The sequence below is a fragment of the Lolium rigidum genome, chromosome 5 (genome assembly GCF_022539505.1).
Source record: "Lolium rigidum isolate FL_2022 chromosome 5, APGP_CSIRO_Lrig_0.1, whole genome shotgun sequence".
Classification (NCBI taxonomy): Eukaryota; Viridiplantae; Streptophyta; class Magnoliopsida; order Poales; family Poaceae; genus Lolium; species Lolium rigidum.
In genome coordinates this window covers 48,293,960-48,318,997 of record NC_061512.1, presented here as the reverse complement: position 1 = coordinate 48,318,997, position 25,038 = coordinate 48,293,960, and the positions used below count along the sequence as shown (strand labels likewise).

General features: G+C 42.0%; 2 long non-coding RNA genes across 4 annotated transcripts; one reads left to right on the top strand and one right to left on the bottom strand.

Moving 5' to 3' along the window:
- Positions 1-14,630: 14,630 nt before the first annotated feature.
- On the top strand, positions 14,631-17,129 carry LOC124654741. Its single transcript, XR_006988446.1, has 3 exons — positions 14,631-15,704; positions 16,329-16,389; positions 16,919-17,129. It is a non-coding gene; the product is annotated as an uncharacterized LOC124654741 (long non-coding RNA).
- A 2,634-nt stretch (positions 17,130-19,763) lies between these two features.
- LOC124657787 lies at positions 19,764-23,777 on the bottom strand. Of its 3 annotated transcripts, none has more exons than XR_006988844.1 (6): positions 23,434-23,777; positions 22,529-23,357; positions 21,895-22,443; positions 20,992-21,788; positions 20,857-20,895; positions 19,764-20,385 (listed from the first exon to the last, which is right to left on the bottom strand). It is a non-coding gene; the product is annotated as an uncharacterized LOC124657787 (long non-coding RNA). The 3 variants fall into 3 exon arrangements; XR_006988845.1 differs by having other exon boundaries at positions 21,529-21,788; XR_006988843.1 differs by having other exon boundaries at positions 20,857-21,788.
- Positions 23,778-25,038: the final 1,261 nt, after the last annotated feature.

Genomic DNA, 25,038 nt, shown 5'->3' with positions numbered 1-25,038 from the left:
TGTGTGATACCCAAGCAAAGCCTTCTCCCCCTAAAAGGCAATTTAGGAAACCCATCAGAGAGATAGCAACAAAATCTAAAGAATGTTCCCAACTGGAATATGCTATGTGTAAGTGTTACGCAAGTCGTGAAGACCTCTTCTATTCTTAAATATACCATTCATTTGGAAATAGTAGTAAATTTTGTCACCTTAGGCTTTTAGGCCACACATTTTTCTTAAGAGAGGAAGCCCTAGATTTGCGATCAACGACCTTTAGTTCATAACATAAACCGAGCATCACATCATCTAGTCCAACCTCTAATACCTCCCCTACAAGATGCGTGAGAAGTTGGCAATCTACGCCTCATCATCAGCAACATCCATAAGAGAGTTACCCGACTTACTTTGAATCACAGGAGTGCATTTTAATCTATCAAACTCCATATGTTTCAAAGCCTTAGTCGAAACAACTATAACATCAAAATACTTACCTAAAGAAACGTCCACATTATTCAGCCTAGCAGAAATCTGTGGGGAAGAGAAAGACAATTTTTTTTATCACTACTAATAGTACCTACGGAGTCGAGGTTTGTTGCTTCCTTGCGCCTCATCGCATTGGCCATGGAATTTTAATTTGTGGCCTCAGACCTATCATATCCCACTCCATGACGACGCTCCTGCGTGACGGAGTCGCTGGCGTAGAACGGCGAGTCGTGGCTCTCTTTGGGGAGGAGTTGGCGCTGCAGCCCCCCTCACGGACAACAACAACTGCCCGTGCTGGCTCCTCTGGGAGGTGCAACGCAGGGGCGCCATCGACCACCTCCAGAGCCTGGTCCTGGCCCGGCTGCCCACCTTCTGTGGCCACCAGCGCGGAGGCCAGCGACCCAGGCGGCCATTTGGAGTCGGCCGGCCCAGGCAGCGATGCAGCAGCGTCCGACGGTGTAGTCGCCTTAGCGATGGCCCGCCCAGACTGCACCACTACGGACGATGGCTCGTGGACCACCACAAAAGCAGCCGGCCCAACAACCGGCTCAATGGTGGCAACCGGCCCAGCGCCTTGCTGCTGCCCAGGAACCGCAGGTGAGGCCGGCGATGACGGGGCCGACAAAGACTGTTGCGTTACCGCCCACATCGTGGCTGCAGCTATTGCCCCATGCCTCTACGATGTTGCCGAAGAACTGGCCAGAGAAGATGCCGCAAATGCCTGGAGTGCGGCAGCTGGAGTGGTTCGAGCAAGGGTGTTGACGTATCCCCTGGCTGCCATGACGACCCTGGGTGCCTTCGATGCTGATGCCGGCGGAATAGATGCCACAATTGTTGCAAATAATTCCTCTGAAGTAACTTTAGGACTCGGCGGAGACCTCTCCAGAGAGGGGCTAACAACTCGCAACATGGCAATGACCTCCATGGCCCTTGGCGTCTGGGGTTTGTGGTTGAACGGTGTGATCACAATATGAGTGCCCACCACACGAGTCCCTCCAGCATATTACCCCCGACACTCCTGTCTGAGGCTGCGGCCTAGCGGAATCAGAAGGACCATTCCTAACATCAGACGTGTCCATAGCATCATCCTCATCATGGCATATCGCTCCCCCATCCTCATTACCATCATGCTTCTTATCCCACAAAAAGGAAAAAACTCCGGATCGGGAACTGATGGCTCCCAAGTGCAGAAGATCAATTGCAGTACTTTTAAATAAGAAAGGTTGTCGAACCCACGAGGAGCTGAAGGCATTGGTTAGCAGAAACGACAAGAAATAAATGATAATAACGTAACGGTATTGGTGTTTTTGAGTGTATAGTTTGCGATAAAAATAAAGTGCAGAAAGTAAATAGCAAATAAGTAAATGCTCTCGATGAGAGAAAAGCCTAATCCTCTATGCAGCAAGAGGATAAAATCAATTGTGTGTGCTTATATGAGACTGAAGTTCCCGATGGCGATATGGATTCACTAGCATCTAAGTTCTAAACAACATGGAAAATATTTTATCAAGCTTTATTCAATTAGGGGCAAAGCCTTAGTTAGGTGCAACCATAGATATGTACAAGTACACCCCTTATGATGGGTCCTAGAGTTTCATGAGCAAATATAGGAATCATTAAGACATAAATATTCCACCATAGCCATAAGATTTGGGGTCCTCGACATAAATCCCTCTAATGCAACCCATAGTGTTGGGAGACGGTCTGTCATACCGATCCCTCCAACACTAATGCATTACATCAAAGTGCAGCCATATGATCCCATATAGGTGAAGTAGTATGCAGTCTACGTTCGCATAAAACCATCATAGAACAACATAAATGACATAAAACTTGACCAAATACCCATTGCACCTCATATATAATCATAGCCAGATCATCCTATGCCCTTAGGAACGTGGGGAACTACTCACAAGTGTCAAACATGATATGGACAATAGACAAAATGATTACAACACAATCTGAATATATAATGTCCCCACCAAATAATGACAAAGTACCAATCATGAACATGCAATATCACTAAAATCAATATTCGGGTTCAATTCAACACAAACTATGAGGAGGATGACGTCGATCTCGTAGATGGAGATGGTGGTGATGATGGAGATGTTGATGGAGATGTTGATGGAGATGCCTCCTACCAAGCCAAGGAGGAGTGGGGATGTCGATGGCGTCGATTTCCCCTTCACCGGAGGCACAGGTCCAACAGGATCTGCCCTCTCTAGGGGTAGGAGAGGACTTTCGCCTCCGCCCCCGCCTCAATAAATCTCGGGAAAAATATGGCTTAGGTTTTTGGGCGAAACGGAGTGATATGTCGCAAACGTATCTATAATTTTTTATGCTCCATGCTTGTTTTACACCAATTCCACTATGTTTTACATACACTTCGTTACAGTTTTATACATTTTCCGGCACTAACTTATCGACAAGATGCCACAGTGCCAGTTCCCTGTTTTCTGCTGTTTTTGGTTTCAGAAAAGTTGTACAGGAAATATTCTCGGAATTGGATGAAACAAAAGCCGAAGTCAATATTTCTCTGTAACAAAGACAGAGATCGAAGGGGGGATGAAGAAGCGCCAGAGAGCGGCCATGCCAACCCTAGGCGCGACCTAGACCCTGGCCACGCCAAGGCGTGGTGTGGGCCCCCTGGCCTCCATCGACCTCACCCTTCCGCCTATTTATTCACGATCTCTGGAAAACCCTAGACACCCGAGTCTCCATCCACAAAAAGTTCCGTCGCGGCCGCCATCGCAGAACCCATCTCGGGAGGGTTCTGAAGTTCTTCCCGGCACCCTGCCGGAGGGGGAAATCATCGCTGGAGAAATCTACATCACCATGCCCGCCTCCGAAGTGATGCGTGAGTAGTTAATCCATAGACTATGGGTCCATAGCAGTATCTAGATGGTTGTCTTCTCCAATTTTTGCCTCATGTTTAGATCTTGTGAGCTGCGCTACATGATCAAGATCATCTTTATGTAATGCTACATGTTGTGTTTGCTGGGATCCGATGAATATTGAATACTATGTTGAGATCGATTATATATTCATGTCATATGTTATTTGTGATCTTGCATGCTCTCTGTTGCTACTAGAAACTCTGGCCAAGTAGATACTTGTGACTCCAAGAGGGAGTATTTATGCTCGATAGTGGGTTCGTGCCTCTAGTTTTCCGAAAGAGTGACAATAACTTCTAAGATTGTAGATGTGGTGTTGCTACTAGGGAGAAAACAACAATATTTTATCCGAGGGTAATTCTATTGTTTACATTACACACAATGCTTAATGCAATTATCTGTTGCTTGCAACTTAATACTGAAAGGGGTGCGGACGCTAATCGGAAGGTGTATTCTTAGTCATAGACACTGTTGGATTACAGTCTATGTATCATGTTGTAATGCCCAAACGAATCTTATAGTAATCATATTGTCATGTATGATCGATATTCTGTCAATTGCCCAGCTGTAATTTGTTCACCCAACATGTTATTTATCTTGATGGAGAGACACCTCTAGTGAACTGTGGACCCCGGTCCTTTCCTTTACACTGATAAATTCAACCACTGCAATTCTGCTCTGTTTACTTACTGCAAGCTCTATTCTCTTTAATTATTGCAAACATCTCCTTCCACTCGATACATTTAATCCTTTGTGTTCAACAAAATCGGTGAGATTGACAACCTCACTATAAGTTGGGGCAAATTATTTTGGTTGTGTTGTGTGCAGGTTCCACGTTGTTGCTGACGCCGGTAGTGCGCCCTGCCACTAGTCAGCTAGCAACACCTTCAGAAGTCACGCCTTTCTCCTAATGGTCGATGAAATCTTGGGTTCTTACCGAGGGAAAACTTGCTTATGTGCTCATCATATATTTCTCTTGGGGTTCCCCAACGGTGTGCAATCTGCGCTCATCAAGCTCTTTTTCTGGCGCCGTTGCCGGGGCGAAAGAGGATTTCTGCAAGGGGAGTCTCTCATCTCCAATCTCTTTACTTTGTTATATTTTTTCTTAGATTATTTTATTTTGTATTGTTTTCTTTATGATATCAAAACACATAAAAAAGTTTCTATTATAGCTGTTACTTCTATTGTTCTATTTTAATTTTGCTAAAATGAGTATTCCTGAAGTTGAGGTTCATTCTTTTATGCAACAAGGGGGAGAAAGTTTGAAAGATGCTTGGTATAGAATAAGTAATGCTCATCATAGATGTACTATAAAATAGTCTACCATGATCCTCCTTAGAAATTTTTATGTTGGTATATCTAGCTGGAATAGGTATGTTTTGGATACTCTCACGGGGGGTAATTTTCTGGGTACTCCCGCTTTGGAAGCCTGCAATTTAATTGAAAGCTTGGTAGGAATCCCACCTACTAATGTTGTTAAAACTGAGATCACTTTGGAAGAGGTCGTAGAAAGACTGAGCTTTCTAGAGAAAAGTTTGCCAAATTTCCTCGATAATGCTAGCCAAATTAATGAATCAATAGAAAGTAAAAGAATCACTGTTTTAGAGGCTAGCAATATCCATGATAGTATAAACCTTAGAATTGCTAAAATAGAGGAAGCTATGTAAACTTTGGGTTCAACCTTTTCCGTGCTTGGGTTTAAGAAGGAGAAATATTTTGTGGTAAAAGAGGCAACTAAACCAAAACCCCATAATATGTTTAAAATTGATAAAACTTTTAGTACAACTAAGAGTGATTTACATGTTGAATCATCTCCAGGGGTATCTAAAGTGCCTATTTTGAGAAGTTGTGTTTTAGAGGAAGTGATTGAACTTGATGCTTCTTCACTTGATAATACTTGATGCTCGCTCTTTTTCTGCGCCTAGCTGAAAGACGTTAAAGAAAAGCGCTTATGGGAGACAACCGATGTTTATTTTCTGTAATTTTTTTTTGAGTCTTGGAAGTTATTGTCTCTAAAACAACCTCTTTTTTTTCGTTTTTGTGCCAAGAATAGTCTCTAATTGGAAGAACGTAAGATTTGGGGAAGTTGTTGTCCAGAAACAGATTCTGTGCTGTTACCATAAAAATTCGTATAAATAGCCAGAGCTTTTAAGCTGTCATTATTTATGCATATTCCCCGAGTTATTATATCACTTTCGTTAGTTTATCACTTTTCGATATGAGCAACCGAAGATTTTCTAAAAAATCGATCTTTACCTGCTTTTCTGTTTTGACAGATTTCTGCACTATTTGCATTTGCTTCTTAAATCTCTTTCTTTTTGAGTTCTTTCAATCAAAGAGCTTTTTGAAGAGTTGCTACAGTATCTAATGATTTAATAGATGTTTGATAAATGTTATAACTGAATTCAAGTGGATTTGGTTATCTTGATTGTACTGATGATGCTAATGAAGAATTGTGTGAAATTTTGTATGAAGGAAGCTTTCAAGTGTAGGGAGAGAAGAACGATGTGATGAGATGAAGAATGGACAAAATCTCAAGCTTGGGGATGCCCCTGCATCCCAAAAATATTCAAGAGGTACAATCCTCAAAGCTTAGGGATGACCAAGGCATCTCCTCTTCATCAACAAAGCAACATGTCATCTCTCTATGCGCTATATTTTTATTGCTTCATATGCTATGTGTTATTCTTGGAGCGTCTTTATTTTTGTTTTTAGTTTTCTTTTGTTTTATTTGCTGTATAATAAGGTTGGATCCCATCGTATTTGTTTTGGAGCATGACATACTCCGTTTTAATTGCATAGAACACTCCAGTTTTCACTTTTACCGTTCTGCGAGTGTTCTAGTTTTCTAGTACTTCGTTTAGCTTTAGTTTTCTATTTTTGTTTTTTCCAGAGCTTGTTAGTTTTCTTTATTTATGTATGATTAACTCTCTGGTCCATATTGATTTTTATCTCTGAGAGTTATTTCAAATAAATTGATTGGTGTTGGATACGGGTAAAATGTTTCATGCTAATAGGGATGCAAAAAGAAGCTTGTCTAGACTGTGGCATAGACTTCAGCATGTTATGTTGGATGTTATTTTTACGATATGCTTAGTATTTGTTGTTGCATCATGACTTGTATCAAATATCTGAGAGTTCTTAATGTGCCATTGAAAGAATCATGTGTTGTCTTTATCATAGAAGCACAATATCGTGATATTCTCCTTTGATGCTTTATTGGGTTGACTTGGCACATGCTTGCACTATATTATGACTACCAACCAGTCAACTAAAGCCTCCATGATCATTTATTTTTTGACTTGTGATATCACTTTATGCTTTGATTAGTATTGTTTTGTCGCTATGCATGATTATGACTATTATTGCTCTCTTAGTTGGTCGCTCCCAGTCTTTTGCTAGCCTTCGCCTATACTGAGTATGAACTCTACCCGTGCATCCAACCATCATTAACCAAAGTTTTCTAATTATGTCCGCCATATCTACCTATTAGCATTATTTCTATTCCAAGTATGGTCGCTTTTATTTATCTTTCAAATTAAATTTTTTGCATGAGAAAATTATTTAGTAAAGCTCTCACGAACTTGATGGCACATTTACTTTCTTGTACTTAATAAACTTGATCATTGTGACTATCTTATGTTGACTATATGCTTACAAATTGTAAGTTGGGAGTTAGCACAACCATGCTTTCATGGGGCATGCTTTCAACATTGCACTTATTATTTAGTTGATATCATGATCTTTTGCTTATGAATGCCTATCGATGCGAAATAGAATGGAAACTTGTAAGTCCATGAAGTTTGTAAATGAGTTAGAGAAACGTTGGGCCGCTAACCTAAGCCATTCATCATTAATGGTGGAAGTTTACAATATTCCATAGTGAGCATGCACTGAAGTATCTTCAACAAAAAGCTATACACATAGTAAATACAAGGATTGCTGAGATGTTCCCTGTCTGTTTGTCTTGTAATTTTGGTGTGGGATTGCACTTATTTAAAAGAGTACTTCCATATCATGGGGAAAGAGGTACCCCTGCTGCGTTCTTTATGATACATGTATACTTACAATGACAAGAACTTATTTGGGACCTAAGTTGAGTAGCATGAGGTGTAGGTACTCGTGTTCAAGGGGCATGAGATTTTCAACTTGTGATTTGTCAAGCATATAGCTCATATTTTCCTCACATTAACTTTAACCATTCAAGATGCTTATGATAGGGGCAATGAGAGCTCAAAGCTAATGAGTAACATACTTTTTAGAAGGTTTATAAAACTTGTTTATCTTGCTTGCTCTGCAAAGAACCTTTCTTTTACTTTCATGTTGAGTCTTCATCTTCTTGCTTTATGCACCACTAAGAGAGCATAGTTGTCATTCTTAGTGCAATGTGCATAGTCCCAAGACTTATTGATTGATTCATGATTATTTTATTGCTTGTTCTTAAATTACTTGTATCTAGTGATCCTCTGAACTTTAAAGGTGTCCTAGCATTTATTTTTGCTACTTCATAAAGGACATGTTGAATATCACTTTGTTATGTTTTATCTATGCTCATAAACAACAGTTGCTTTCAATGCACTATTATTCATGATCATTTATTTGAGTTACTTCTCATGTTATAACATAGTTGCTAAATTCTATTGCTAGAATTATATCTATCATGACTATGTTTAGAGTACTTTGATCCCAGCTCACAATGCTTTACATGCTTGATCAAGATTGTGTTTGCTTCATGTCACCTCAAAAATTATTTTGTTATCACTTACCTACTCGAGGATGAGCAGGAGTTAAGCTTGGGGATGCTTGATACGTCGCAAACGTTTCTATAATTTTTGATGCTCCATGCTTGTTTTACACCAATTCCACTATGTTTTACATACACTTCGTTACACTTTTATACATTTTTCGGCACTAACTTATTGACAAGATGCTGTTTTATGCTGTTTTTGGTTTCAGAAAAGTTGTACATGAAATATTCTCGGAATTGGACGAAGCAAAAGCTGAAGTCAATATTTATCCGTAACGAAGACAGAGACCAAAGGGGCGACGAAGAAGCGCCAGAGGGCGGCCATGCCAACCCTAGGCGCGGCCCAGGCCCTGGCTGCGCTAAGGGTGGTGTGCCCCCCCTGGCCTCCACCGATCTCGCCCTTCCGCCTATTTATTTACGATCTCGGGAGGGTTCTGAAGTTCTTCCTGGCACCCTGCCAGAGGGGGAAATCATCGCCGGAGGCATCTACATCAGCATGCCCGCGTCCGAAGTGATGCGTTAGTAGTTTGTTCCTGGACTATGGGTCCATAACAATAGATAGATGGTTATCTTCTCCAATTTATGCCTCATGCTTAGATCTTGTGAGCTGCCCTACATGATCAGGATCATGTTTATGTAATGCTACATGTTGTGTCTGCTGGGATCCGATGATTATTGAATACTATGTTGAGATCGATTATATATTCATGTCATAAGTTATTTGTGATCTTGCATCCTCTCCGTTGCTAGTAGAAATTCTGGCCAAGTAGATACTTGTGACTCCAAGAGGGAGTATTTATGCTCGATAGTGGGTTCATGCCTCTAGTTTTCTGGAAGAGTGACAATAACTTCTAAGATTGTAGATGTGTTGTTGCTACTAGGGAGAAAACAACAATATTTTATCCGAGGGTAATTCTATTGTTTACATTACACACAATGCTTAATGCAATTATCTGTTGCTTGCAACTTAATACTGAAAGGGGTGCAGACACTAACCAGAAGGTGGATTTTTAGTCATAGACGCGGTTGGATTACGGTCTATGTATCATATTGTAATGCCCAAACGAACCTCATAGTAATCATATTGTTATGTATGATCGATATTCTCATCGACTTGCCCAGCCTGTAATTTGTTCACCCAAAGATGTTATTTATCTTTTTGGAGAGACACCTCTAGTGAACTGTGGACCCCTGTCCTTTCCTTTACACTAATAAATTCAACCACTGCAATCTTGCTCTGTTTACTTACTGCAAGCTCTGTTCTCTTTAATTACTGCAAACATCTCCTTCCACTCGATACATTTAATCCTTTGTGTTCAGCAAAACCGATGAGATTGACAACCTCACTGTAAGTTGGGGCAAAATATTTTGGTTGTGTTGTGTGCAGGTTCTACATTGTTGCTGATGTCGGCAGTGCGCTCTGCCACTAGTCAGCTAGCAACACCTTCAGAAGTCACGCCTTTCTCCTACTGGTCGATTAAACCTTGGTTCTTACTGAGGGAAAATTTCCTGCTGTGCTCATCATACTTTCCTCTTGGGGTTCCCCAACGGTGTGCAATCTGCGCTCATCACTGAGCTTCTGGCATAAAAGGGGACCCGAGGCGATGCTCGAGGCCCGAACGAGTGTGGGTGGCGCGCCAGCTAGGTAGGGCGCGCCACTTGTGCTCGTTTGACCCTCGTGGCCCCTCTCGTGCGGTTCTTTTGCTCACGGCCTTTGTCCGGGTGAAAAACTGATCACGTATTTTTCTCTCGATTTTTAGCGATCCAGAAAGTCCTAAAACAATTAAAGTACGAAAAAAGAAGTTTTCTGCCTCCCAAGAATTAAATACCAATAACTTGTAGGAAAGTCCCAAAAATCAACTAAAAGTGTATAAATAACGATGTATGAAGGCAAATAATAATAAAAACTAATCCTATATGTAGCAATAATGATGATGCAAAATGCACGTATCAGGAACAAAGTCAGCAGGCTCCCGACGAAACCGGAACTCATACCCCTTGAGTTTAACCACAACATCAGACTTTGCAAAAGCCCAAGCATCATTCATAGACTTGTCCAACACGCTAGAATTAAACATGGCCACCAGACCACCCCCGCCTGAGGCTAATAAGGTCGACATCCAATGTTTTCTCAAGAAGAGTACTAATAAGGCAACAACCCACAAGCCCAGAAAGTGTCTCACATTATAGAGAACATCCTCCACATGAAGCCATACCTTCTCTAACTCAAGCTTATGAGGAATTTCAGAAGACTGCCAAACGAAAATCTCTACTATATTAAATGGCTAGAGGTGGTGAGATGGTTGGTACGTCCACTTGTGTGTCTTCCTTCCCGCGAATACGTGAACGGGCCAGGCCCATCAGCCCACGATTACCCCGCCCACAACTGGCAGACACGTTCTCTGTTCAGTTCGCCGCCCCAAGCCCGATCTCCCTCTCGAGCACCCGTCCCTATGGCCGCCGACACACCACCTCCCCTTGCGCCGTGGTAAGCCCGCCTCCGGCCAGCTGCAAATCCCGGCGCATCTGTTCCCTCGCAGCAGCCGCGACCTGCGCATTGCCATGCCTTCCTCGCGCATGCCCCCTGCTCCACATCCGTCTGACTTCCTCTCCAGAGACAGCCCTCTGTTGCTTACCCACCCCGTGCTCCCCATTCGCAATCAAGACTAGCTCGCTGTCCTCTGCCCAGTGTCCGGCGCAAAGCGGCGTCGACCTCGCCTTGTACACGACGGGCGGCCCTCCCTCTGTATCCTCATAAGGACGCTGCTCATCCAAACATGTACCTCCTCTGGCTAGCTCTCATGCTGCTGCTCTCTGTTACGAGCCTCTCCCCCTCTCATCTATCTATTATATATCTCTTGCTGGTGACGTATTTGATGAAATGACTCTGAGAAAACTGCAATTTTCTGGGTTTGCAGTAGAGAGTCTGGCTGCTGCTGGGTTGCAAATCCTGCCGACCTTGGGGAATCGCTGACAAAAACAAGGTTCTGTTTTATTTCTGCGGTGGTCCATGTTCATATATTTTAGGATGAATCAACTTCTGGATTGTGCGTAGGTTATTCACTTGGCATGAAATTTATCACTGAAATTCTACTAGACTGCAGCGTGTAGTCCATTTGATACTGGTAGTATAATTGTTAGTTGAAACTGTACTAATCTAAATTATTGGTGTTGCCTGCAGTCTTCTACTCTGCTAATACTAGACCAAGTAACCGCTACCAAATTTTTATATCCATGGCCTGAAGACAATAAGTATGATCATTCATTGCAATATTCATTTTTTTCATTCAGTGGATTTTGTATCATTTTTGTTGTGTAAATTATGAATGAACATACATATTGTTGAAAATAACTCTAAACTTGAATTTCTTATGTTAGCCGTGATGATGCGCTCTCATTGGATTAACGCTGCTCTGCCTCTGCGGACAAGACGATATTGAAGCAGTAGTGCATCACCGATTATGCGCTTGAGGAAAGTCTGGTTTGAGACATGATAAATTGAGAGAAACTAGGCATCAGTTTCGGGAGTGATCCACTATCATGGAGGAAAGGTGATGTATTAGTCATGTGTTATGTATTCTATATCTGGCCTTTGAGTCCATTGGCACCGATGCTGCCGAGTGGTGGACACCCGCGTTTGAGTGCTGCATCGATGCTATGCTTTGCTCCACGCTTCACTTGCCGCAGGGGAGCTCCGCGAGGTTCAGAATGAATATTGCTCCTACGATGCAACAACGAGAGGCATGGACGTCCGTCCAAATGGACTCCTTCCTTGACATGGTGCGCAAGTGCAAGGAAACGGAGAACTCCAATTGTCCATAAGGTATAAAACATGCTTCCCTTTTCTCTATTTAGATAGTAATTCTGTTTCGGTGATATTCACATACATAGGTTATCAGATCAGATTTTTATCGTAAAAAACATACTGAACTGAATAGCATTCTCATTACATGGATTGTCCTTCCTCTGCAATGGGGCGTGGAAGGTGGCGTGCCGTTATGGCAGGTTAAGATGATCTCATAGGTGTGGTCTTTTTGAGATTGTAAGAGCACTTTGTTTCTCTCTTTGCATGTACGACATCAGTTTAGTGGGACTGAGTTTTCTTTCTTGATCGATCGACAACCATGGGTCAGGTTGATCAATTCCCAAGCTACACTCTGAATCATATGAAGGATTGATACATATCGACTTGATTGTAGATTTTTTGTCAGATTTTAAGGAGTGTTTGTGAACTTCATCCCCAGTTGGATCTCACTGTGGGAACTTTGAATGTTATAATGAAGGTACAAAAAATTCTCTCATATGAACAATTCTTTACTCTGCATAAACACTGGTTACATAAACACTGCTCTGACTCCAACGTGAACAACTCTTTACTCTGCATATTATTGCATAATATCAAAAAATGTTTCCCCCGATATATTGTTGTTTATATGCTACTGCTTCCTTCCCTGATTTCTACATTCAGATGTTTTTTGGTACACCAAAATGATTACTGCTTTCGCTAAGTTATTCCATTCTTTTATACAGTATTGACTTTCTAAAAGCTTACTGTTTCTTCTGTTATTTTGTTTGACATAAACTGGAACAGTATCTTTCTTTTCTTTTTCGAACTGTCAAATGGAATCATGAGCTGTTACACTGAACACCTGTCCAGAAATAATGGTTAGTCCTATAAGCAATATGTAAATCATGCTTAGCTCCGATTAGTTTTTCAGTATTTGAACTCAAGTGTCCGAGCTTCTTGAAATTAATGTAACTAAAGCTAGCAAATCAATCATAGCAGCAAACGGTAAAGTGCAACTTTGGTCCAAATTCTTTAGTCGTGTAATTTGCTGGGTATAAATATTAACTATTCAAATCTTTGAGGTCCCAAATGATGGTCCAATACTGATGAGCAACAATACTAAGGAGGATTAATCTGAATGTATTCTGGCTCCAATACTGATGCAGGGTCTTGAGGGCAGCAGAGAGAAACTTGAGCGCGCAGAAGAGGAAGAGGAGTCACACGCCGATGCTACATCGACGAGCAACGTGGCAGTGGCTACATCTACAAGTCAACAACCATCACCACCAAACACCTTCTGTGACACTGCACCAACTCGCCTATACATAGACCAGACCCAGTTTGACTCCTTGCCCATTTTATTTTCACCATCTTCTCTATCGCTGGCATTTTCCCCTGCCAGAGTATTTGCACGCTGAAGCAGACCGGGTTTTTTTTTTTGCTGAAGGTTCCCTTGTTGATTAAATGGACCTGGAAAATATGGCTCTTATTCTTCTTTGAACTATCGCTTCTGTTATCCAAGCAACTCCATGGTTGTTGGTGTTGCTCTCTTTTCTAGCCAGGTTTACCCTTAAGAAGACTCCACGGTGGACATACACTTTGAAGCATATTACAGAATCAGAGCTAATATAATCACGCACCACTATCATGACTAAAATCTCTCCTTGATTATAAATGTTTATCTTCAGTACTAACCTTTTTTGTGACGTTTTTAGGGACTATGAAAAGATCCTTGTGACCTCACACTCAACAACTATTGAGAACAAGTTGAAGGCATAATAAGTATTCTAGAAAGCTAGGAGGAGTCACCCCGCTCCCACCTGCAACCAGAATCTACCAATAAATGTGTATTTCTAGGATTTTTTGCGTTTGGAAGTTGTCTGTTATTTTTTTGCTTTCAGAGTGTGTAAACGGTTTTACAACTTGCAATAGTTGCTACAATTTTTTGGTCACATGTTAGGAATGTTATTTTACTTTTGGTAATTATTGTTATGATTCGTTTGTATTCCTTGCTGCTTGTGAGATAAAATACACCATTGTCTTGGTGTATAACAAGTTTCTTCTGAATTTTATTCACCACAATTCTAAATAGGCATAAACGATGACTACAAAGATATTGATGTGTATTTGTTCTGAATTTCTCCTAAAACTAAATCTCTACTACTCCCTCCGTCTCACTAAAGTTGTCCTGGATTTGCCAAAATTTGGATGTATCTAGACACTACTTAGTATGTAGATACATTCTAATTTAGTTAAATCTTCGACAAGTTTTACGAGATGGAGGGAGTATATTAAATGGTTAGAGTTGGTGGGATGGTTGGTACGTTGCCTCGTCAAATCCACCGATCGGAGGAAGAAAATATCGCTCTTTTGCTACCTTCCTGCGGAAAACCGATAGGAACCGGGGCGGAAAAGGAAAACCGCTCCTTCGTGCGTAATTCCCTCCTCCGCTCCTTGCCAGTTGCCACGCACACGAGGCCACAGCACCCAGGCAAAACTGCTCCTTCACGTTCCTCAGATCCTTCGGAGAACACACCACGGGGAGAGGGTGGCCGATGGCGAGCGGGGTGGGAGCATGAGGAGAGCGTGGGAAGTTCACCTCCCCTCTTCCCGGCACCGCCTCCTTCCTTTGCGGACACACGTCGCTCCGCGCGGCGACCCCCACTGCGACTGGGCGACCTAGACGAGGTCGTCGCGGCTGCTGCACCCCCACTCCACGCGGCGCCGCGGCGGTCGCCGCTGCCCCACCTCGCTCCTCTCGTTGACCCCACCGACCTACTCTGCGCAGAACACGGGACGCCAGATTGGACGCCGCTACCGCCTCATCAGCTCCACGCCACGCATGATTCAAGGTACCGCTTGAAGGCCGGATAAGTGGACGCGGATTTTCTTTATCTTGATTAATCGGACAAACCAAGAGTTAATTGTTGCCAGTTTCTTCATCTCACGGTGGATTTTTAGTTGATGCAATCTAGGAGGTATTGTTAGTCACAGTAGGAGTGAGCAGTGTGGCGCTAGCATCTGCATCCCATGGACTGCATCTCACGTTAAGATGAGAGATTGATTCTTTGCATCCTCCATGCCTATGAATACGTACAACTTGTCTGACGTATTGGCTCACCGGATTGTAGTTCGAAATTGGTTACCAAATAAACTTTATTTCAGGAAATGGAAGTAAAAATCAGCACTGATAACTTTAAGATGTATGAACAATACTTTGCAGGGTTGATCAATGTTGCTGAGTGGTAGAAGCGGTGCTTAATCAGCTGAAGCTTTACGATTTCCAGTCAAAAAAACCGTCTCCTTTTGTATGCATTGAATTTAGTCTGTTTACAGATGTAATTCCTTATGCTGACTTCACAATGATGGTAACTTTAAGATGTATGAACAATACTTTGCAGGGTTGATCAATGTTGCTGAGTGGTAGAAGCGGTGCTCTGGACAGAATGAGTCAGCTACTCATAGCAAGAAGGAGATGGACTAGCTGCTTCTCTATGGATGCTCCTCCAGATCTCAGAGCTTGGATCGATGACAAGATGTACGTAGTCTACATGCTGAGAACTGGCAATCTGTTCCTTTTAGTTTTTATTTACAAAGAATTAGTAGTTGCACTATGAAACAGACAGTGCAATTGCAATACACTAATTTGAAGAAATGACACCTTTTCTTGTGCTTAGTTTGCTAAGATTGTTTGTCCGTGGTTGTAAGTTAATTTGATCTGGGAGGTAGCCTAAAGGAACTGCCTTCAGGGATTAATAATTTGATGAGAGCAAGGCTTATCCAGTTGAAGTAGCAAGACTTCTCATCCCTGGTAATATCTATTTCCATTTGAAAGTTATTTTAAACTTTGACTTAACTAAGTGAGATTAGAAGTTTCTTTGATATTGAGCTGAAAGTGCTGGAGGAACATGTATGATATTGCTTAGGTGAGTGAATTTTTCGGCGTGCATGTTTGGCATATTTTCGATCATTTCAATACTTATTACTGGTCATAGGTTTTTCCATACGTACTTATTATTATTTATATATATATCACTAATCTCTACTATAAGTTGTCATCGGCAATGGATCAGTTCAAAACACAATCTGTTAGTGTTAAAGTTCTAACTGGTGCGGGCTGATATGATGCTCTCCATTTTTTTTTTGCTGGTTTCATCATGCTGGTTGACTACTTGCATTTTTTTGTCACTAAATGCTTTGTATATTAGTAGAGCGTGCATACCCTTTCAGATTTTTAAGAGAATGAAGTTATCAAATCATAGTACTGTGTCATATGTAGTAAGGGTATCATGATGAGTAAACACACCCATTTGACAAGATATTTGCAAATTCTGTAATGCAAAATCCGAAAAATTGGAATTCTCAGTTACGATATTTTATCCATAAGTAATACTTGCAATATGAATTGATTGACTCAATTGTACTGTCTTTTCAGTCACTAAACAAAGGAAGCCCCACAGATCATGATTCTTGACTTCTTTCATTCCAATAAAAAGGTTAGCAACAACACATCAACCATTCTCCTGGAATTGTACCTTGATCACCCTGCTCTCTTTGAATGATCTTTATGATAGAAATGCTAATTATGTTTGCTATTTGCACCTCATGGTTTTTCCTAGACTTTTTCAGTTGTATGTAAACAGGTATAAGACCCAAGTGATTTTCTCTTTTATGCTCCTTTCATGCGAATCTCTTATGTTGCATCTTCATATACTTTTATATCAGGATATGATCTCTTGAGTATTTTGATAGTGCATTTGTATGATGTAGAGGAATTTCCTACACTATGGTTCTCTAACATTAATGGGGCGTAGAAGTTTGTAGATAAATGCAGATTATGCATCGTCAAATTATCTCTATACAAGAAGTATTTACACATGATTTTTTCCACATGTTTGTTCCTAATATGATAACCCGTGGTTCTCATGTGCTTTTATTCTCCGGACATTGGATGCACCATAATAATCTATGGAGATTTAGTTATATGAAATAGATGACCTCAAGATTGCTTGTTTTATTAATTAGGTGTTGTGTTCCAGTGCTGACATGCTCGGGCTAGGTATTTTCCTCTCCAGAGAGGAAAAGGAGTTCTTGGAGGTAAAGTTACGCATCCTGGGATCCATAGCTTGGTAGGCAGATAATATATCCAATGTCACTCGAACTACAAGTTAGTTGGGTGCAATATGTCAGATAATTTTGACAGAAGAGCAATGCCTTGGTTCAACAGGAAGAATGTAATTCAAGGATGAATAAGTTTTTATTTAAGCATATCTTCAGGAATTAGTTCCAGTAGCAGAAACACACTGGTTGTGTGTGAGTAATTGATTGTAGGGAAAATCTAACGAAAAGCGCCGCACAAACAGCTCTATCGTGCGGCGCGATGCGATGCGTGCAAACTCCATCGCGCCCCTACCTTTTTCGCGAGCCGAAACCCCACCCGCCGCACCGCTTTTCTTCACCTTATCCCTATCCCTGCGATTAGCTTCTGACCACACACACCCTCTCTCACCGCGGGAGCTGTGCCACAATCGGGCAGATCGAGGAGCGCCATGAGCCCACGACCGGGAGGCGGAGCTGTCCCTCTGCTAGCGCAGAGGAGGCCGTCGCGGGCGAGTATCTGCGGCCTGCTCGCGAGGAGGAGACCTTCTCCGGCGAGCGTGCGTTGGTGGAGGCCGCGCACCGCCGAGCACGCGCGGGGAAGAGGTTTCCACCCCCGCCGCCGAGCACGCATCGGGGGAGGCCGCGCGCCGCAGTTCGCGAGTAGGTGGTGGCTGCAGCCGGAGAGCGGGAGGAGGAGGCTTCCGCCTCCACCGACAAAAAGCACGCGTCGAAACCCCGTGCCGCCGAGCACGCTTCAGGGGGAGGCTACAGCCGATGAGCTCAACGAGCTCCAGGAGGATGCTTCCGTCGCCGTCAAGCACGTATCGGGAAGGCCGTCGACGAGTGCTTTGCGAGGAGAGCTCCGGCAAGGCCAAGCAGGTCGTTGCCAACAAGTCCGGCGTCCCGCGCATAGCCTTTAGTTTTTCATCTTCTGCACCTCGATCTGTCCGATTTTTTTCCCTTGATTTTTTGGTGGGATACTCAAGGATTTTTTTGCATTGAACTACCTTGCCAGTGATTCCATGTCTTCAATTTTGACGAGGGATTTACCGCACTTTACAACAGAATTAGCAATATGTTTAGAGTCAGCTAGGTGGGATTTTGGCAGCTAGGCATCATGATTTGGGCAGCTAATCACTGGTAATTTGCCATCTAGGCATCATGATTTTGGGCAGCTAATCACTGGTAATTTGGCAGCTAGGCATTTGGTTTATGGCAGCTAATAACGTAATTTGGAAGCTAATCTTTACTGTTAGGCTATTGTAGTAGCCCACTACTAGAACAACCGGTAGCTGCATTTGATAGATGGGTAGTTGCTTCAAAAAATATGGTAGCTATTTGTAACTAATTTTGTAGTTAATTCTAAATAATTGGTGTTTTCTCCTAAAAACACGATAAAGATTTTAAAATAATCCAATGGTTATTGCTAAATAACCTGTTAGCTATTGGCAAATAACCTGGTGGCCGTTAATAAATAATACGGTAAATGTATTTGATAAACCGATATCTTACAAATGAAATCTGGAAGCTACTGTTTGTTTAACCTGATATCTATTAAAAATAACCCGGAGATTGTTATTAAGTAATCTAGTACCATGATAGTCACTTTGAAAAACTCGGTAGCTATGTGCTAATTAACCTGATAGTTACAACTAAATAGTTTGATAGCTAAAAGTTTCAAAGGTAATGCAAATACTAGTGATTTATAGTCTAGTATTTTTTTAGATTGATGTACGGAGTACTAGTTGCATCCAAGCGTTTTGAGGTTGCATGCTAAGCAAGTGGGACAAAGGCCAGAAGCTACATCCAGACAAGCGAAGGACAGCCACCTGTATGCGCGACCGCGGGAAAGGGTCACCAGCCGCCGCACGAATCTGTAAATATGCGGCGCCGCTAGGTAGTAGAGTCCTAATGTTAAATATGGAGTAAGAATTTCTGATTGACATTAAGTGTTTTTTTACTAGAAACTAAAATGCCCAGATTGATAAGCATTATTTAATTGTATTATATTGTTTTATTTGTCCAGTACGCCCATGCATTGAAAGGCCTTAGTTAATAAATTATTTGTTCAAAATATCGTGTTGTTGGAGACACTATTGAATTGTAAGTCATCGCATTATCTCGGCCTGCTCCATAAAAACCTCCATAAAACATGTATTTTCATTACGGCGTGGAAAGAAAATGAGCAGTAAAGGCCAAGCATCAAAATCAGATGTTCAATTGCTTCTTGATTGTGGCCACTACCAACCATGTAATATCCGCGTCGCAGCTATTGATTGTAGATGTCTTAGATACAGATGTATCTAGATGCAGTTTAGTTAAAGATGCACATGTATCTAGATAAAGTTGGGACACCTATTTTTTATATCTAGATGCAATTTAGTTAAAGATACACATATATCTAGATAAAGTTGAGACACCTATTTTTAACGGAGGAAGTATAAAGAGAGCGACATGTGTTGAGTAACCTAAACAAAATAATTTCACCATTATCTAAATGGTATCGTGGTTGAAATGTTACTAGTGGTTGGGGCGCCCCATTGGGGCACCTCCTTACCGTTCTTCTGCGCCCAAATAGCGAAACACATGCTAGCATCACTTTTGGTGTGAGGGATGTTGCTCACGAATCAGAGGAACGTCTTTCAGAGTTGAGATAAGTGATTATATAGCCACTCGAGCCTGAATGATCTAAGCATGTAAAATCTGTTTGCCAACTCATGCAAATAATCTCACCAAATGAATTAGTTAGTACATAAAGGCATGGACAAAGTACTCACAAACAAGACACAATGGTAAGAACGAAACCGACATCAATTATCAACAAATCACGTCAATACAATCAGCTGTAGCTACAAAGAACATAACATGCAGCAATTGACTTGCGTCTAACAATCTCTAAAATAAATGGTGTCCATGCGCATAGCAGCACATGTAATGGTTACTGAACAGTACTGCAGCTACATCACAGATGGCAAGAGAAGGATTGTACAAAATCTTAATGCTTAAGGCCAGTGTGGGGAGATCAAGGCTAGAAAGGCCATCGTCAGAATAGCTGAACTTAACTTCATGTGCATCAACTCTACATGTGCCAACCTGCCCAGCAAATACAACCAAACTGCCCCGGTCCTCGGAATTTGATCTGAATCGCGGTGGCTCAATACTGTCAAGGGTGCCACCAGAATTTAACATGGTGAGCAGTCCAAGAGATGCAAACGAATAGATTCACGAGAGAAAGTAAGTGTGTTTCTGTAAGAAATAATAATAAGCTAAACATGCCTAAGAAGTGAGGTGGAGGGAAATCTGATTTTGATTGGTGATATGGTAGATATCACAGGTCATGGTACACAATGAAACCTCCAAACTATGGTTCTTCTAAAGCCTGGAAAGACAACCTAAACAGAACACTAATTAAGACATTGTCGTGCAGATACGTGAAATAGAAGTACACAACATGAATAAGGAGCTAAAGAAAAATTAAATGAATTGAAAGCATATAGTTCAATCTCTCCATTCCAATCATCGAGAAATCTCGTCAATGGACGCTACATCTGACGGCAAGATAAGACCATTTATATTAACGATGGTGCTACTGACATGGCATTCATTATATTCGACAAAGGTTTCAGCAGTTAGCAGAGGTAAAAAACGATCAGAAAGATGCATGGAAAAATTATTTTGCGCTTGCAAACTAAGGCTATAAACTGCAACCAAGTGAAGCAACTGCACCATGATCATTCTTTATCCAATTTAAGTGTAAAAAGATTATTGAAGGTGGTCTAAAATAACTGAATGTATTAACACGCACATATGGACATTTAAAGGAGGCAAGTAGATCAATGATACATGTGACCAAACAATGATACCTGGTAAGAACGACGATACATGTGACCAAACGATGACACCTAAAATGCAATTATTTAAGTCAAGGTCATGAGAAATAAACTGAACACCTATCAGGAAATCAAGCCTAATGAGCAGATCCTAGGAAGAGATCTCACCTTAAATTTGTAAAGGAACAAATAGAACAACTTTTTTATCCCGTGTAGCCCAAATCAATGGACCAAAAAAGGCAATTGCTATCTACCCAACATTTATGTTTGTTCCATCAAGCAAGTATCAGAAATAACTCAAAATATCTTGACATTCTCTTGCTTGCCAGAAAAAAAAATGTTTTTCTGCACAGGAACAACTTCACTCATAAGGATTGGCGTCTAGAATTTTAGGTCATCAGTTGTGACTGCCACTAACACAACATGTCTAAAATCTTGACTTGCCTCCACCACCTAAATTTGAAAACTGGCTTGAGTATTAGTATATCGCAATCTTCCTCTTTGCTGTAGGCATCACTACAGGTCTACATATAGTAGCAGACATCATACTTATGCCTTCATAAGGCCATACATGGGTAATTCTAGCCAGTAGCCACATGGAAAATTGGTTCTCTAAATAACATTAACTGTCTAGCTAGTGAGTTATAGACTTCTGCAATGTTCAGTCAACGGGACATCTAAATACATGCAATTGTGAATACTAACCCACACGAAAGCAGTCTGTGCAATGCTATGCTGAACAGGACATCACCTGCATATATCATTCATTTAACATGTGTAAATGTCATTTGGTTACAAATATAGTAGTGGGATGGCATTATAGTATCAAAATATTCAGATGAAATAGCGTTCCAGTTTCTGAATACACCGTGGTTCTTCACAATGGTTTCGTCCCCAAATCGGTTGAAAGCTAGACCTACATTTCTTTGTCGTCCACATATGAATCACTATGAACACGACATCACCTGCATATATCATTCATTTAGCATGTGTAAATGTCATTTTGTTACAAATATCGTAGTGGGATGGCATTATAGCATCAAAAGGTTTAGATAAAGCGGTACAACTAACCCCTTCAATATCCCCTGAAAAAATGATGAGCAGTTGAAATAGCTCTGTTCGATGCTTCCTTCAGAGGGGTGGCTGCATGAAAAAAACATGTTAAACTTTACAGATTAGATAGGGCCAAGAATAATCTGCACAAAAAGCACATGCATGAATGAAAATAGGCACTTAGTACATACCAAAAAAATACCACAAGAGCAGGGAACCAAATGTACTGGATGCCATTCTCTTTAGCAAGCTTCAATCTATTTCTGCAATCAAATGATGCAGTTCATGGCAGTTTTTCCATGATTCTGCAGATAGAATTGTCTTCTCGAATATACAAATTTAAAAGGGTGACTTACTCATATGCATTCTTAAGGACACCTCAGGCTGCCTATCCATATCATATATGGGCATTGTTGTCTTCCCTAACAGAACATCAAATGCTGCATCTTCTCCATCGTCAGTTAAAATATCCTTGTTGTACACCTACTGGCTAGCCACTCTTTCAAAACAAGGAGCAGCATCGCCTCGTATCCCATAGTAAATGCCCCCAAATGATGGTAATTAATGCTGGTTAGAAGATAAAATGTGAGAAACTTTCCAAAAAACCAAGTAATGAAGAGAAAATATGATCCGTAAGAATGAGAATCTGTACCTGCAAAAATAGTGATCTTCGACATACCATACATGATAAAGAGCATCCCGATGTAAAGCATTGGATCTGTTAATCTCTGTTTTGGGTCAGAGTAGTTACAATCATGACAAAATACATAGTAAAGTATGTAAAATATAAATAGGCAAGGATTAAATCACGTGCCAGAATTGGTGTTTGCAGAAGTCTCGGTACAGAACTGGAGAGATGTGAAAAAATCCAGAAGCACAGAGATAACATCAATAAGATTGCACATGCAGCAATTTCATCATCCTTCAGTGCACTTAAGATACAAAATTCAGCTAAAAGATAAGTGTAGCAAACATTGCATTCAAGACTCATGAACCTAACAGATAGATATAAGATAACTTGGATGTGGTAATAACAAATAAAAATTACAAAGTAATAAGTAACAACAGGAAAAATTCGGATTGTGCTGATGTTTATGCACCTATCTAATGGAAAGGAGGGACTTAGATAGATAGCACAAAGCCACGTTAGGCCATACAACTTGTGTATGTTAAAGTTTGGCCATCATTATATAGCTAGATAGAAAGAGATCTGAGATGGATGGTAGCCATTGTGCCCTGATGCTGCGGATAGTAGCATTACAGAATAGCCAACGGCCTAAACCACCCTAGACTGTGCATCCTAATCCTAATAGGATTTAGTAACACAATAAGAACCGGAGAAAGGAACTTGCCTGATTAAAAGAAACTCAAGTCCATGCATTACATGTGCCCAAGGTAGATGTTCCCAAATCATATCTCCCATTTGTTGACTATTCCTACAGATCCACCATAAAATTATGTTGCTCTCTTGATTTCTGAACCTGAAACAAAGCAAGATAGAAAAATCAAGAACAAATGCATGTGTCTGAGATCGGGAGAGACAGGAGGGTGGCTTACCGTGCAAGATCAAATGAGGCGTTGCCTCTGCTGTCCTGCCTCGCTCCTCACGTATACACCACCCTCCTGTTCCTTTTCCTCCGACTGCTACCCCCCAGCGAGCTCCTCCCCTCGCGCAGCCAGCGATATTCGCCCCTCCCATCCTGTGACACCCGGTCCTATCTTCTTCTTCACGGACGGTTTCCTGCGCAGCTCCATCTCCTCCACCCTCATCTCCAAGCGGGAGGGGAAATGGGGAAGAGGAGGGGGTTACCTCGCGGCCGCCGGCGAGATGCGGTGGCCCAGCGAGGCGGGGACGGAGAGGAGGCGAAGGGGCGGCAGCGGAGAGGAGGGGACGATGGGACGCGGACGGCGACGGGGATAGCGAGCAACGGAGCACTGGCGGCTAGGGTTTCCTTCGCTGTGGAGTTTTGTTTTACCCTGCGACAAACGGAGGGACGGGACCTACACGGGGCTAGCTCCAGATCGGATGGCTCGGGATGGCTTTTCCTTGTCCGACCAGCGCGCGCCAGGTGACTATCGTGGATAGTTCGAGAGGGCTCCCTAGTACCACGCACTTGCTTGTTCTCAATTTATGGAGGAAACTAGTAAGCCATGGCGCGGCGACACGCCGCGCCCGTGTAAAAAATAAAAATAATTTTTCATGTAAAGTTGGTGCTACCGATAGAACTTTAAGTTTAGGCTAATATGATATGATTTAAAATTAGTGATTCAATGTAAATTATGAAGCTAAACTATGACTTGATATTAGTTAGATTTTTTTGTTAATCATGGGAGCTAGCATTTGAAAAATATATTTATGCTAATTGTCACACAGCTGATTTTGTTTTCAATCTCATGCAATTTTCAAACCAAAGTTTGACACATTTTGCTTGCATGTTGCTGAACGCAAGTAGGTGCACGTTAACGTATCCCTATACAAAAGTGTGGCTAAGATCTTTAATAATTTAGGGCAGGTGAAATATAGACATCTAAAAATTTGAGAAGGATTGTAAATATTATGTAGTCATAGAGAATCTGCAATGTTAATTTTAGAGTACGAACAACACAATACGATTTGACAAATTCTCTTAAAAAAATACGGTTGCCCACATGGGTTTAGCCCAGTACACCACGAACGTACGCAGCCCACACAGGAACATTCCCTAATCTCTTCCCCTGGTCTCATCTCTACACTGCTCCCGTACTGTCGCGTCTTCGTCAGAAATCTCTCTCTGCGTTCGTCCATTGACCTCTGATTTAGTCTAGCCAGCACCTGAGCACCGCCAGATCCACTCTGCGGCAGTCTGGACGCCATGGATCCCAGCGACATCTACGCGTCGTTCCCATCTGCATCCCCAGTCAACGGGGCCGTCGCGTAGTCCCCCGTCTTCTTCCGATAGGGGCGCCGGGGACCAGGTGGCCACGAATCCACGATGCGTGAGGGGTTCGCGAGGGCGCTGGTGCCCTGCTACCCAATTGCGGGCCGCATCGCGCAGGCGTGCCCGAGCGATCTCGTGCTGGACTTCACCAGCGAGCGGCGAGGGCATCTAGTTCGTGGAGGTCGCCGCGAGCGGACGTCAACGGTGAAAGGACACGGATGTCGCCTAGAGGGGGGGTGAATAG